At 44.8% G+C, this 12,936-nt stretch overlaps 1 protein-coding gene across 8 annotated transcripts in view; it reads left to right on the forward strand.

The window, feature by feature from the left end:
- Positions 1-465: 465 nt before the first annotated feature.
- The window catches only part of MFF (mitochondrial fission factor), a 222,544-nt gene continuing 210,073 nt past the window's right edge, over positions 466-12,936 (forward strand). For 5 of the 8 annotated variants that reach the window (XM_078665943.1, XM_078665944.1, XM_078665941.1 and 2 more), the window contains exon 1: positions 491-626. The gene's annotated coding sequence lies outside the window, so the exon portion shown is untranslated. Of the gene's footprint in view, positions 627-6,904; positions 7,016-12,936 lie in introns of those variants that run through there. The other 3 variants (XM_078665946.1, XM_078665940.1, XM_078665942.1) reach the window with 3 other exon arrangements.

The following is a 12,936-nucleotide window of genomic DNA, read 5'->3' on the forward strand; positions in this document are numbered from 1 at the left end:
GCTTTTGCACCCTGTTCTAAAAAACAGTGTCAGCTCCATGATTACTACTCCATGTAAGTTTCCTCCTTTCTCTGCATCCTTTCTGTTTCCAAATTTTTTCCTCTTTCATTTCATAACTTTAACTCTCACAAATGCGAGACCAATGTGCATTTGCAAATGCTTGTTATATGTATCTTCCCATTGCAATGTTTAGTCCTACTTCTATGTCTGGCCTGGTATTTGCTTCTCAAAATCTAGCAATCTCACGTATGAATTTAAACGAGTGCGCATTAGAAACATAGAAGCGTTACTATTCCCTTCTTCCTCCTTGGAAAGCTTATCGTATGGTACCCACCACAATTGAACAATCCATTAAAACGTTGCAATTTCCTCTTTTCTTCTTCTCCCTTTCTGTCAGGAACACAACGTAAATCCTAACTAGAATAATGAATACTATGACGTGCCATCACGCATGCGCAGCTTTCCAGACAGCGCATGCGCAAAGGAGGCGGAAGTACTATCCCTGCACACCAGAATGTCAGAGTACGGCGTCTCTGTTGGGACAAACTGACTATTGTCATTTAACCTGTATTTGTTTCTCTGTCGTTCTGATCTCCAAGTGCGCTAAGCAACGGCTTCAGCTATAGGTGAGTGCATAGAAAGCGCAATTCAGGAGAAAGCGGGTAGCGTACAGCTGCGCAGTACGGCTTGTTGCTCCAAAGCATTAATTGACCGCTGTCTTCCCATAACATGGGCCAGTCCCTTCAGCATTAGTCATCAATGGCAAAGCGAGAGGATACCGCCTAGACCACTCTCCTTAGAAAGCAAACCTCTTTTTAGCCCCTGAACAGATTATCATATAGCGAAGAGAACAGGTCTCCGAGAACTCAGTCTCTCTTGATAGAGAAGCTGCCCGGGTATAATGTAGCCCTCTTAGCCAACAGGGAGAGGACAGCTCCCTAGACTATTTAGAGTGAGGAGCCGAATCCGAAAGAGAGATAAGATGTTGGGGTCCACAAAATTTAGGGATAATCTTGCAAAACTTAGTCTCACTCTCACCCCTTAGACGCAGGCGACTCACTCCCCAGGGCTTTCCGATAATGTTTTATATAGCGATTTATATTATATTTTCCGTTTCTAGGTGCTGTAAGTAACCGCTTTTACTATTGCACAGTGTAATGCTACTCAAGATAAAGGACCCCATAGACCGCAGAAGCCCCCATAACCCAAAGGGTATGAATTTGCCTACTTAGACCCAGAAATGAAAGGGTAACAATAATAAGCCGCCCTCTGTAGCTCACGTTGAGATCCGCGCCATCTATGCTGGAAATGTTTATTCCAGTATCACATAAATTAAGGGTCATAGTGTAACACCAGAAATAGGGTGGAGTATCGAGGAACGGGATCTGACAGTCAAAAAATACATTTGTTTTTTAAAAAAACATCTGCCCCAAAGAAAGTGGCAAGAAGGATAAATGTGGCAAATCTGTTCTGGAATGTCGTATTGGTGACACATAGGCTGTTTTTTGAAATGTCTTGGAAGGTTAAGGCGCCTGTTACAGAGATCGTTGTATACCCATCAATTTCCAGAGTGTAATAATGCTGGTAAGAATATTCTGATGCTCAAGGCACTTGCTGGAGAGATATTTGTACGACCTAGTCACAGGTTTGATAAACCATAAAAGAGCATAAATATTTAAGAATCCTGCTGTAAAACATAACGTGTTATATGCAGTTCATTTACTTCATATGTAGATAGCTCTAGAGAGTTCCAGTTTTTGTTTCAGAAATGCTGTTATCTGTAGCCCCTAACTTACAGTCCTTGTAATATAGCACAGTGATTTGTAAAACGGTATCAAGGAGCTGCGGGCAAACTGCAAAAAAATTTTTTTCCTCAGTCTTGTGTTATAGAAATTTTTTCTTTGGGTAGAAATAAAGACCTATTTGTTCAGGCAACCTCAATCACTGCATTCCGACCCCATACATGTATTACACTCTGTGTTTCTCCAGACCAAGCACTCTTAACATTTAATGTCTAAAATAATGAATTATGTGACTCCTACACCTTGTGACCGTTACTGTCTTATGATACATTTCCTGTGTATTGAAGTACACGCTTATGAGTCATTGATTTAATATCTGTGTGATGTAACACTTTTTGACACCCTACATTGGGGTGAATATAGCTGTAGAAGAAATTAAATAAAGTACTAAGTACCTCATTTACAAGGAATTAATGCTTTGCAATGCCGCACGTCATTGTGCTGCACTGCATTAATTCCGGAGCACAGGGATGCGTCATATCTACAATGATATGACAGATCCCTTTGCTCTTCCCTGCGCTGGCGCACAATTTGCTGACATGCGTCAAAGCAGGCACCCTTGCACCGTAGTGCAAGGGTGCCTGCTTTGAGGCGAATAATTGTTTGTGTGCAGGAAGGTGTCCCTTCCTGCACATAAACATTCTGAAATGGCCTTTTGAAACTTCTGTGTGTGCTTCCTAATGCAGCATACATATCAGTTGAAAAACATCATTTTTTTCACCTTCCTGCACATAAACAATCACAAGAGGTGATTTCCTCATTCTATGTGCACTGCAGAATGCAGCACGCACAGAAAGAGGAAAACAAGGAGAAATGAATACATTTCTCCTCGCTGCTCCTCCCTACGCTTCCCCAGGGGATGCGTAGCATTCTGACACATTTCCAGGTTTACAATTTCTCGTAAATCTGGATATGTAGCAGAAGCCATGGGTGTTGCGTGGGAACACCCACAGCAACACCCATGGCACGCCCCTTTCACGCAAAGTGTTGCATGCAAAGGAGCCATATTCACAAGGATACGAAAAGTCACGCAGGGTGGCTTTATGTGTCCTTGTAAATATGGCGGCAGGAGGTTGTGCCGCGGGTGCATCACGAAAAGTGACACACTGGCGGCGCAATGAGCTTGTAAATAAGCCCCTATATTTATGTAAGTACACTGTCGGAAAGACATATTTGACATTATTGCAGTGAAAGCATATCTCTGACATAGAGGGGTGAGAAAAGTCAAAGACCTTCTTCCAAATCATAGCTTGTCTGTTAAGCTCTTTTGAACACGCTGAGTGTCTTAGTTTCACTCTATGCTTTTTGCCATCAAGGTATTTAGATGAATTTGTGTTAGCAAATGACACCAGGGCAAAGTCAGCATAATTCACTAGGACTAGCCCGGATTTAGGACCCCGGTCAATAATAGCGGCTTGATAAGGGATCTTTCTGGATCCCCTCACAACCTTATAAGCACCTGCCACAATTTGAGAAAAACTCTTTCTTGTAACATTATTTCCCCAATTTTTGGAGAGAAGCTTACCTTGCAAAGTAATGCTTGGCAACTTTTCCAGTGGCCCTCTCCCACAGGAAACAGTACCCATTGTAAATGTTCGCTTCGCCAGGAAGGGTGACTCAGTAGTAATGTTACATTGATAGAGATCCCCACTTTTTAATATAGCCTTCAGGAAGAGCTGTGTTATCCATTCTACAAACGATAACTGGAGACAAGCTTGATGTGAACTTCTCATTCGATTTTTCTCATTCGATTTGAATCCGACCAGGTGCAGTCATCCCTTATGCGTACGGATTTCCATTTCTAGTTTTCTGGCTTGTGACTCCCCTGATGTGATAGTGATTCCCCGTTAGTCTGCTTATCGCTTCCAAATTTTTACATATTTTGGGGGACAACCTCTTGCCTCATATACTGGTTCTCTTTGCTCACACACCAGCCGAGACCCCAATGCCATTCCTTAACGGAGGAGGTTCAACGTCTCTCCATCTGCAAGCTATGTCTCTTAGCCACTGTCAAGTACAGCCTCAGTAACATCATCGTGCTCTTGTTTTCTTTGAGGTCTGTAGTGATGTGCAACACAACAGGCTTTGGATCCTGAGGCACATTACACCCTAGAACTGCCCCGAGGCACGAAAGCACCTGTCCATACTAATATTATAAAGAGAGAGCCCAAACCTTTGAGGTGGGTAATCTCAGTAACCACAGCACCAATCACAACACCCAATACAGCGTTGGAAAGGGCAGTTGCAGCAGAAGGACATAGGCTATGCATAAGGCCACCATATACATTTTGTTTTTTTAAATTGTTATTATTAACTTTTCAAGAAACAGTGGTGTTCATCACAATCATACAGTGCAAGACATACAATTGTACCGTAGGACACCATATACATTTAAAAGGTAAAAGAACCGTGCCAGCAAAGTAGACCCTTGTGGGCGTGTCTGCGTTGTGCTGTTGGCGTGGGCTGGGGGCGTGTGGTACGGCCATCACATCGTGGGCTGTGGGCATGTGCTGGGGGCGTGACAAACGCTGGGGGCGTGTGTCCACCCTTCATGCCATGTGAGTCGTACATACAAGCGCCAATTACGATGCTGCGCAGCATCAAGGGGCACTCTGAGGGTGTGACACGCTGGGGGCGTGTGTCCGGCCTTCATGCCATGTGAACGCAATTGCGCCGCATCAAGGGGCACGCTGGGGGCGTGAGAAACGCTGGGAGCGTGTGCTACGTTCCGCCCTTCATGCCATGTGGGTCGTACATTAATCAGAAGATTGTCTGCTGTGGCCGTGTGCTGGGGGCATGACAACCGCGTTCAGCTGGAGGCCTGGTAAGTAACATTACTGCAGCCTCTCCTGCGCGCTGTACTGAACTCTCTCATTCAACGAAATTAGACGCGCATGCTACCATCAACCAGGGTTCTAGCCCGGCTCAGGCGGCGGATCAGTACACTAATTACACGCGCCTGATAACATCAACCAGGGCTGCAGCTGGGCCTCAAGCGGAGGAACACGCGCCTGCTAACATCAACCAGGGCTGCATCTGGGCCTCATGTGGGGCAACACACAAATGAGCGTGTCTGCGGGGACAATTACTGCAGCCTCTCCTACTCGCTGTCACTGAACTCTCTCATTAAACGGATTTACCCGCGGCTGATAACTCTCTCATTCAACGACATTACACGCGCCTGCTAACATCAACCAGGTCTGTAGCCGGGCTCAGGCGGCGGATCACTACATCAATTACACGTGCCTGCTAACATCAACCAGGGCTGCAGCTGGCCCTTCTCCGTCCCTATTCTAATGAAACAAAAAATGTTGTCTACCGCGAGATTTTAAAATAAATTGCCCTTGCCAAATACACACATTACACACATTCTATTTCATACCCGGACAACGTCGGGACGGGCTGCTAGTCTCCAGTACAGCTCTATCTTAATGCAGCCCAGTACGCTGTTCAGTAATCCTCCCTCTTTTGTTGTTCATGGAAGCAGATGAGGGAAGCAATTACCTGCTTTTTGCACATTTTGTCTTGTGGGTATGTTCTATGAATGTATTTCAGCTGAATGAGTCGGAACCATGTCAAGATTGCCAAGTGTCATGGTAAGGCTCTCGCCTCCACCCACTTTTTGTCCGTGAGAGACCCAAGGCCCCTTCCCAGGTGCAGCAGAGCACAGCAAACGTGACAGGCATGTGGCATATGAATGAGCTGGAAACATGCATTACCTTGTGCTCCTCCATAAGTAACAATGGTTCCAAGGGGTTATTCTCTGGGAGCTCTTAAAGACTCTATATACAAGGTATTAGTGCATATCTTAATTGTAAGTAACAGTAGAGATGGATTTGTTTTTATAATTGCAGAACCTGCATTTCATGGGGGAGGTTGTGCCATACCTCCAGTTGGGTCTGAAGTCATTGATAGGCAAAGTCATAAGTCGTACATGCAAGACGTAACTCTTACATTCCCTGCTCAATGATTCTTTTAGATAATACTGCATAGGTGATGTTTTGTAAGAGGTCAGAGTTCGTTTGAACTGATCATATGACTACATTTTCTAGGTCTGATTTGCTTGACTGCACCTCAACTTGTGTTTTTAAGATGGTCTTTAATACCGAATAGGACAGGAATTGCATGAGAGGGTGTTCAAATTCAGATCTAAATCTCTGATGGCTGTGTCTAAGTATTAAGTAAAATTGTTATCCAGCGCCTTAAAGAGCTCTTATAACACCATCTTTAGCGACCCATCTCATGCATGCGTGCATTTACTGATAATAGTATTTAATGAAGGAGGATTTGCTTTCTATATGACCTGTTTTAGCAGACTGATTTCCAGTCGTATTTGGGAGTGGCGAGTATACTGAGGTAGCTCAAAGATTCACCTATATGTCATACATTGCAGCTTGTTTAATGTTGTGCTGATTTTAGCTTGAAAGGTTTGATAACTGTATGAGAGTGTGGGATTCAGCTTTGCTTTTATAACCTTTATGATCGCTTCTGCCGGGGGGATATTTAGGTTTGTATTTAAGCAGCAGAGTCGAAGATTAGGTTGGTAGCTTTTTTCTTGATAGCTGTTAAGTAAGAAACCTGTTTGCCGATATCTGCAAGCCAGAAATCGAGGAAACTATATGTTGTTGTATAAGTGATTGGAACTGGTTCCAATTTCCAAGGTAGCTTTGAGTTATTCTTGTGTTTCCCAAAGACCATCACATTAGTTTTGTTTCCAGTTGCCACCAACTTTTTGCTTTCATTGTATTTTTGAAGTTCTTCCAGTGATTGTGGCTGACCTATTTTTGGTTGACCTAAAATAATGAAGTTGTCTGCATATTGTAGAATTTGAATCTTTTGAGGACCTAGTCTTGGTGGGAATGCCTTCACATTTTGTAATGCACATCCATAATTAGGAGTATACAGGTTGAACAATAACGGGCCAATAAAAAGACTTGTTTGATGTCCCTGTTTAAGTCTTCTCTAAAACTTTGACCCCATGTGTTAAAAATAAAATGCTATTATCTCCTTGAGTAGAGCTTGAGGAAACCTCCAGTTGTGTAATTTTCTCTATAATATTTGTAGGTCCGCACCGTCACAGGTCACCAAGTAATCAACAAAACATACAAACAGGGGTGGTTGTAGAGGCCGCAATGAGCTACATGCCATGTACGACAGTGTGAAGATATTGTCTATGGTGGATGACTTCTGCCTAAACCCAATCTAATGAAAAGGTATAACATTTTCCTTTTCAACACATTGTTTTTGCTTATTTAGTAGAATTTTAGTGCATGCTTTTGCTTCCACATCTAATAGGGCTATTAGCCAATAATTTGTTGGGTTCCTAGTATTCCCCTTTATGTGGATTTGGTGTGAAATGAATCCTCACATAATTGCGGGACCTGTTTATGCATGACAGAAGCTTGGTACAGCGGTGCTTGGTGTGTAGCCCTGAATTCTTTATCGGCTTTAAAAAGCGACCCATGCAGTCCAATTGGGCCTGGAGCTCCATCTACTCATATCGACTGTAGCACCTTTATAACAGCAGTTCCATTGATCCTGTCATTCTTGTTTTATGTTCTGGGGTTATTCTCTGATAATATAACTTCCTGTGCTGTTTCTGCAGTTGTATATAAACCTTTTATGTATGCCATCCATTCTTCTTGTTGAATGTAATTTCTGTCTAGAAGGTTTAATTCAGATGATTTATATAATACCAAAATTGGCCCTGACTATTCTGCCTCAACAGTGCGTGTACTTGGAGCCACTTATTTACATAAGTTTCAGTTTTAGCCATCCAAAGAGATAGCCAATATGCTTTTCTTGATTCCTTTAAACAATGCTGTGCTGCTTTATTTGATTTATCTTTCTTAAACATTTTTGTTGCATTTATAAGTGCTACTTTGCATTTTTTAAGTGTGCAGTTGTAGCAGGAGTTAGATCTAGGGCGTGCAGCACTTCTTGATTTCATCCAAGTTGTTTGCCTGTTTCCCTCTAAACAATTGTTGACAGAAGCAGTTGTGACAGGCCATCTCAGTATTAGGTTTTTACCTTTAGTAAGGTTGTCAACTAACTCTTCTTCAGTTAACAAAATTTGCCAATGTTTGAACCGATCATGGCCATTCTTTATTTTATTTTTTCAACTTCTTTTTATTAAATAAAAACTTAGCAACACACTTTCCTTGTACGGAGTTTTCCCCGGCAGTCATCATGAGGGTTCCAGTGTCTTCATGCACACCCAGTACAATTATTCTAGTATCAAAACAGTGTAAGTAAATTCAACATCAATGTCATTCTATAGCCTTGTGAATCCCCCGGCTCAACCCTCCCACCTCATCGTCTGCGTCCGGATTGTCTTCAGTAACCTTTATACCGCACCCACTGGCCCCAGATCTTATCCCATTTCCATGGGCTTACCCTACTCTGGTACCTCACCTTTTCAGTTGCACAGCACCGGTGAAGACTCACCTTCCATTCCGTCACCCCTGGAGGTCGATCCCTTCCCCATGACCTTGATATATTCCTTTTTACAACTATGTCTGCTTCCATTAACCAGATCTTTGAGTATTTCGGCTATGGTTCTTCCCCTGTCACACAAAGTAAGTGCCATCTATTCTATAGTGGAATTCCCTGGCCCACCACTTCTGACATAACCTGTGCTATCTTTCACCAGTATTGCCGAATTTTAGGGCAGGACCAAAGTGTGTGAAAGAAGGAGCCCACCTCACAACATCTAGCACAAAGGTCAGTGTCACTGTGACCCATTTGGTGCAGGAGGGCCCTAGAGGTGTATGTCCTATGCATAATATGAAGTTGTTTAAGGCAAAGACGCACCCTTACAGCTACTTCCCTGGGACTCTCTATTACCTCTACCCAATCTTCATCTTTCAGTGTGCCCAGCTCAGCCTCCCGCAAGGCTCCCAGTGTGTTTGATATGTTGTTCTTTATCTTTTTGTATGTCAGGGAAGTGGCTTTATCTGGCATTGGTTCTTGCAATAGCCTGACCTTAAGGGGTGTGTATTCAGGGATTTGTTCGCCCTCCAGGATATGAGCTCTCAAATCGGGTCTCGGTTGCAAGTGACGGAACTGTTCCATGTCTGGCATCTGATACTCTGCCTTTAGGTTTTCAAATGTTATAAATGTTTGTTCCCTCCAGACGTCTCCTAGGTAGTCAATCCCCAGAAGTCCCCATTTACAGAAGTCCTTCAATCCACCAACTGTCCGCAGGCGGTCGCTTTCCACAGAGGTGAATTTCCATCTTTCTGAAATATAATGCCCCAGGGTATCCCCTCTGTCCCATTGAGTGGTGATCAACCCCATATGCAGGATCCTTCCATCCCCCAAATACCTAGGCATTAATTATGAGCAGTTGTGCAGCCCAGTAGTATTTCCTGAGGTTGGCAAGCTGTCTCCTCTGTAGCTTATGCAGGGCTAACCTAGAACTTCCTCAATCCCATAAGAGCTGTCGTATTTCGCTGTCAACCTTCCGAAAGAAGTATGGTGGTACTTTAGAACGCGTGTTATGTAAGACATACAGTAAGTGTGGCAGTGCCCTCATCTTCAACAGTGCAGCTCTTCCCATGAATGACAGTGGCAATTGTCTCCAATGTGTCACGTCCCTGCGCAGCTTAGTCAGTTGCGGGTATAAATTGTCTTCAGGAACTCAGTCCCGCATCGATATCATTATGCCCAGGTACCTGAACTTATTTTTTATTAATTTAGTCCGTCCGCTGGCTGTAAGGATGGGATGGTCCACGCCAATCGGAAGAGGAGAGACTTGTCCCAATTTATCTGGTTGCCGGAGTAACAACCAAACAGTTGGAATATATGAAGTATCCGACCAAGTGAGCATCAGGGGTTCATGGCATACAACAATATGTTGTCGGCATACAGCAAAATAGTCCCTTCCCAGCCGCCTTGCCCCATTATACCCCTTATCCACTGGTCGCACCTGATCCATGCCGCCAGGGGTCCAATGCCTGGGCAAAGAGTATAGAAGAGAGTGGGCATCACTGCCTCGTGCCTTTATGTAGAGTAAAGGTCCTTGAAACCACCTGTTCCCTCTCACCATGGCTAACAGATCTGTATACAGGAGCCAAACCCAGTCGCTGATCTGTGGACCAAATCGAAACCTTTCCAGTGCTGAGAACAGTTACAACTACTCGATGCGGCCGAACACCATGCCTGCGTCCAGCGATAACAGCACTGCGTCCTCTTCCGGATTTCCTGCAGTAATGTGCAAGACGCCATATAAGCGCCTCAGATTAAGCCTAGTGCCTCTGCAGGGCATGAAACCCGATTTATCGGGTTGGACTATGGAGAATATTACCCCACTGAGTTTAGTTACTATGACCTTGGCCAACACCTTTATTTTCATATTCAGCAGTGAGATTGGCCAATACTAGTTACAATCTTCACAGGGTTTGCCCTTTTTACGAATGACCAAAATTGTGGCCCACCGTTGGCCCTCTGGAAGGCTGCCGGGTTCAAGTGCCTCCTGAAACATGTTAAGTATGTGTGGTGCCACTACTGACGCCTCTCCCTTGTACAATTCGTCTGGCAGGCTGTTGGGCCCGGCTGCCTTACCTTACTAGGTCCCAGTTAGCACGACCTATGTCTTCAACCCTGAGGCCCTTATCTAGCTCTTCGCGATCTTCTGACAACAGCGTGGGGAGTAAGCATCCTGTAGGAGTTCGGCCCAATCTGCCCCATCCTACCTGAGTTGGACTTGTGCAGTTCCTCATAATGGTCAGCAAATGCTTCTCCTTCCCTGTTCTCTGTGCCCCCCCCCCACCCTCGAAGAGCGTTGATCTCTAGGACCCAGTTCCTTTCTTTGTCTCTTTTCTCCAACCAGGCCATCAATATGTTGGCTTTATCCCCTCATCATAAAGCCTTCTCTGGGTCACCCTGGCCTGTGCCTTGGCTTTATCCTCCACTATAGCCCTCATCTCTTGTTGTTTAATACTGATTTGATGTCGTACATGTATGCCTGGGCCCCATTCTTTTTTTGTCTGTGTTTCGAGCCTAGTGATTTTCTTCCCCAGGGCTTCATATTGGAGTCTTTGTTCATTTCTCTTCCCCCCGCTAGACCCTGGAATACCCTTGTATCAGTGTTTTATATGCTTCCCACAGTACACATGCAGAATCGACCGTGCCGACATTGTCTTGATAATATTGCTCCATGTGTTCTCTTATTTTGTCTCTAACCTGTTTATCTTTGAAGAGCCATGGGTCCAGTCGGGTGGTAGTGTACTGTTTCTAGAGGATCCCTGTGGCTGCACTTCCACCTGTGAGTGGTTTGATGTACCTCGCGCCCTCTAGACCGCACCCCTGAACCAACTCACGTCCGTGGAGTGTATCAGTAAGTAGTCTAGGCGGGAGTACCCCCATGAGCTGCTGAGTAGAACGTACATTTTTTAATCCCAGGGTTGTGGTCACCCCAGAGATCCACTAGCCCAAGGGCCTCTGTGAATGATCGCAGGGATCAGAACCCTTTCCCCTTTCTGAGTTTGACACTCTGTCCCATTCCAGGTCCATTGCAGCATTCATGTCTACGTCCAGCACCAGAAAACCCACTGGTAGTTCCAGTACCAGTCCACTGAGCGCAGGCAGAATGGAGCATGTCAGCATGGAGCTTTAGGTGTGCATACACTGAGCATACATTAATGACCCTGTCCTCCCACACACCTGTCAGCACACAAATCTTCCTAACTGATCATGCCATATTTTACCAGGGACAAAGGGAGTGCAGTCTTAGCTAGTATTCCCACTCCCCTAGATACCGATGTAAACCCTTCTTGCGCGAAGGTTTTGTATCCATATCTAGCAAGTGCTTTGTATTTGTTTCCCTTTAAGTGTGTCACCTGCAGCAGGACTATATCTGGAGTATGTCTGTTGAGATATTGGAGTACTACAGTGCGTTTTATTTTGTTGCCAAGGCCATTGACATTCCAGGTCATTATTCTCAATGCAGCATGTGTGTGTGAGTGTCCAGTACGTGGATCCAAGAGGTGTATTCCGTTAGCTACAGTGGTCATTTTGACTGTTCTGTTATGTTTTTGGTCGATGCCCTACTGGTTCAGTGCAGGTAAGTGTAGCCACATCCATCCCTCCCTACCCTCAACAGACCATCCTGGATCTCAGTGCGTGCCAATCTGACAGCCTCACATAGGAACAGAACCAATCCATTCTGAAAGTGACAACATTACCCCAGAAAACCTAACATCTCCCTCCCAGCTACCCTGCACTGTGGGCACAGAACCTCCCACCGCCCCAATATGCAAAGCACCTGTCAGCCCATAACAACAACTCCTGAAGTCGGGTGAGCTTAACCACTTGAATGCCCGCCGGCCGCCCAGACCGCCTGATCATAGAATAGGTTCAATACCAAAATTAACGATTACAAAGATCAATCATTTGAGCTGTGTAAGCTTCAGGTCTTCAAAATTAGATATTCGCTGTATAGGCTGTCCCAGTTTATAGTTCAGCTATGCCAGGTGATTTGTCCGTGTTAGATCCACATGTTTGTATGGCAGGCCCAATGTCCAAAGATTCCTCCAACGTTAAGCCGGGCCGCATTCTCACTCCCTTCGGATCCTAGAGGAATCTGGATTTTGAGAGAGTCCATATGTATTGTTTATGGGTTGTCTTGGTGGTCTCCGATGTGTCGCCACTTCGGTTCTTGTGTCGAGTTCGCCCCAATGTCTTCCAGCCAGTACCACGTCTTCAGAACTGGAGAAGCTCCAAACCTTGCCATCCGCTGCAATTCCGAGTGTTGCCGGAAAGAGCATTGACTACTTGATGTCCTTGACCCTCAGTTATTTGTTATTTGTTATTTATGGATATTTGTAAAGCGCAAACTTTCGCTCCGGAAGGAGCATCTTGGCGCTGAGCATGCGTGTAAATGATACATGGTGAGAATCTAGATAGCTGCCAGTACTGAGGTGTCTGATTGTTGGTACACCCATGTCTTCAGGAGTTTCCTGAAGAGACTCTCCTTTTCAATTAGTCTGAGGTTGACGGGCAAGTTGTTCCACGCCCTTGCTGCCAGGACGGTGAAAGTTTTCCCACCCCTAGTTTTATACTTGAACCTCGGGATTGTGATGAGATTGGACCCTGAGGATCTCAGACATCTTGTGGGGTTGTAATGCGTGAA

The sequence above is a fragment of the Lissotriton helveticus genome, chromosome 11 (assembly GCF_964261635.1).
Source record: "Lissotriton helveticus chromosome 11, aLisHel1.1, whole genome shotgun sequence".
In the NCBI taxonomy this organism is placed as follows: domain Eukaryota; kingdom Metazoa; phylum Chordata; class Amphibia; order Caudata; family Salamandridae; genus Lissotriton; species Lissotriton helveticus.